Below are 3,389 nucleotides of genomic sequence, written 5' to 3' on the forward strand. Positions count from 1 at the left end.
GCACTGACATGATGTATTTTTACCACATCTCCAAGTCACCGTATGTCCTTGGGGATGAACGACGGAGGATTTTATGAGCATTCTCCATCCAGTGATTTTATAGATACGAGCGCCTTCTCGTGACTAATCCTCTTAGTGGCGATGATCTGAGGCTTCATTCCCTGACAGAATAAGGAAAGAGACAAAATGACCTGCACAGTTTCAACAGTTCAACACTTTGTACGCTATTATTTACAGTGAAGCATGGAAAGTCACACGCCTCCATTTTGAACCGTGAATATGTGCAGGAACGTTAGCGTTTACGTGATGTGAGTGAGTTAATTACTTAGTTAGTAACATTTGCTTCCTTATATAATCACTTATTCGACATTTAGAGATCAAATTGGGCTCTTGGCAGGTTGTGTTGGATTTGGAAAGCGGCCAAGCCGATGGGAGGAGTGGAAAACAAGAAGCAGGGTGCTGGTTGAATATTCCTGAGCATGTACCAACACACACTGACTATTTTGACATTTCGTCACAAGGACTCAGACAGATGCAGGAACATAAACACGTCCGCATGCATCCTGCTATTTAGGCTCTTAACGTTGCACTAATCACAAGCGCTCGACTCGACATGTGTGAGCATGTGGGAAAGTTTTGAACTCACTTTCTATTCATCTGCATGAAAAAATTTGTAACTTTTTTTTTAACTTTATTCTAAGAGTTTATTTGCTTTCAACTGCAAACTCAAACTTTTGCCATATTTTACAGTTCCTGATTATGGTATTGGTAATGGTTTAATTTCATTTGAACATTCATCAGATTACAATTGAATGCATCACATAATCAGTTCACAGTTCCACATGTCCAAAAGGAGTAGGAAGAAGCAAAGCTTATTAAATCCTACCCCAATAAGTAATTGTTACATTTGTTCACTTCCTGCTTTCCTAATATATTCATTCATTCATTTTCTACCGCTTTTCCTCACGAGGGTCACGGGGGTACTGGAGCCTATCCCAGCTGTTTTCGGGCGAGAGGTACACCCTGGACTGGTTGCCAGCCAATCACAGGGCACATATAGACAAACAACCATTCACACTCACATTCATACCTATGGACAATTTGGAGTCACCAATTAACCTAGCATGTTTTTGGAAACCGGAGTACCCGGAGAAAACCCACGCATGCACGGGGAGAACATGCAAACTCCACACAGAGATGGCCGAGGGTGGGAATTGAACCCTTGTCTCCTAGCTGTGAGGTCTGCGCGCTAACCACTAGACCGCCGTGCCGCCCTTTCCTAATATAGTTTAAGTTTATTTTTTTATTTATTTTTTTTTCACATACCGAAGTAGGAGGTGATATGAGCATCCAATGCCATAATGGGTACCATAGTAAGTGTCAATATAGTGATATGTATAGCACATCATGACTGGTTCAAGACTCTTCATCCTTGTATTTAGCAAACATCCACTGCTTGTATTGTTTCTTGAATTCGCTAATTTTCGCTATATTAGAGAACAGAAAGCCTGGCAAAAAGTAATGAGACATTAAGAAAAAAATACAAACGGGAAAGCGATGAAAATATTGTATATACATTCTTGTTTATAATCTTATAACCCACATTATGTAATGAAAGGCTGCACCATTTTTTTATATTTTCTTCCACAAGAAAATATCCTGGTCTCCTAGCTGTGAGGTCTGCGCGCTAACCACTCGTCCACCGTGCTGCCCAAAATAATATATATAAATATATATATTTTGTCATTAATAAGTCGCTCTGGAGTATAAGTCGCAGGAACAGCCAACCTATGAAAAAAAGTGTGACTTATAGTCCGGAAAATACGGTTTTAATTATTTTTAAATTTTTATTTTTTTTAATTATTATTTTATTTTTTATTTTTTTTAAATTATTATTTTATTATAAATTTTTTAATTTCTTTTATTTTTGTCCAGGATCCTGCGACTGATACCTCAACAAAATCGTGCTAAAGTCGGTCTGATAGTACGGCGCCCAATGGAAATGTGTACCACACACTCGCAATATGACCTCAATGAAAAGGACAAACCAGGAAGACTCACCCAGGACGCCTCTTCACACACGTTTCTGTCATCATCTCGCATGGCTCACACGTGAAGATGTCACGTTGCGTGTTGATCCGCTTCTCAAACAGGCTGGCTCACGTGCACGTGCATCCACTCCTCTCCCGCAGCGTGTGCTCAAAACTTTATAGATTGGCGTGCGCTCTGTTGTGTCGCCGCTTGCCACCTCCCTCAGGGCATCTTGGCATGGCTTCATCCCGTCACGCTGCTTGCTTGCTTGCTTGTGGTCTGTTGTTCTCGACCTTCATCATCTTCTTGTCACAGCTTTGGTAAACTTTCAAGACAAAAAATGTATTGGAATCACTGTTGTAGTTGTATATACATAAGTATATGAAGTAATCTGTGGACAGGACATACTTGGTAAACATCATGATGATGACCTGATCAAGGTCAGGAGTGAGAGGAAGAGCAGCTGGTCATCAGCTGTCATCGCTGTGCTAGATGTGCATACTTCTGTGCAAGGAGGATTTAGTGTGCTTCCACACTGGGAGCAAGCAGCAGGGGAGCAAACAGGAGATTCATGAGTACAAGTCGAGGTCCACTCAAAGATGTTAGTGCGAGAACGTCAAGGCATCACATCGGCTTTTCTGGCACTCACCAGGGACTCCGTTGGCCAGTTCCTTCTGGAACCAAACGTTCCACAGCTCGATAACGGAGAGCCGAGGCTTCCAACAGACAGACGCAAACCGTCAACGCTGGTTCACACGAGGAGGAGGAGGAGGATGTTCGGATGTGAGGACATTCCTTTGACATGAAAAGTGAAGTTGGAGTCAGAAAGTGTTCTTTTTCCCAGCTTGCCAAATGCCGTGAGAACATGTACTGAATTATGACGATGTTGCAAAACATGTCACGGATTGTTTCGTTTACCATGATAAAGTATCAATAGGGGCTGCACGGTGTGCAAGTGGTTAGCACGAGGGCCTCACAGCTAGGAGACCTGAGTTCAATTCCACCCTCGGCCATCTCTGTGTGGAATTTGAATGTTCATTCTGTGCATGCGTGGGTTTTCTCCAGGGACTTCTCCAGCTTTCTGATATGTTTTAATTGTTCCTGAATAGGGCTGCACGGTGTTCAAGTGGTTAGCGTGCAGACCTCACAACTAGGAAAGGGTTCAATTCCACTCTCGGCCATGGGTGCATGCGTGGGTTTACTCCGGTTTCCTCCCACATTCCAAAAACATGCTAGGTTAATTAGTGACTCCAAATTGTCCATAGGTATGAATGTGAGTGTGAATGGTTGTTTGTCTATATGTGCCCTGTGATTGGCTGGCGACCAGTCCAGGGTGTACCCCGCCTCTCGCCCAAAAA

General features: G+C 42.7%; 1 long non-coding RNA gene across 1 annotated transcript; it reads right to left on the reverse strand.

The window, feature by feature from the left end:
• LOC144894889 (uncharacterized) lies at window positions 1-2,799 on the reverse strand. Its single transcript, XR_013625423.1, has 4 exons — window positions 2,681-2,799; window positions 2,440-2,566; window positions 2,062-2,356; window positions 1-161 (listed from the first exon to the last, which is right to left on the reverse strand). It is a non-coding gene; the product is annotated as an uncharacterized LOC144894889 (long non-coding RNA).
• Between the last annotated feature and the right edge of the window lie 590 nt (window positions 2,800-3,389).

The sequence above is a fragment of the Doryrhamphus excisus genome, linkage group LG23, assembly GCF_037039965.1.
Source record: "Doryrhamphus excisus strain RoL-2023G ecotype Guam linkage group LG23, RoL_Dexc_Guam_v1.1, whole genome shotgun sequence".
Lineage (NCBI taxonomy): Eukaryota > Metazoa > Chordata > Actinopteri > Syngnathiformes > Syngnathidae > Doryrhamphus > Doryrhamphus excisus.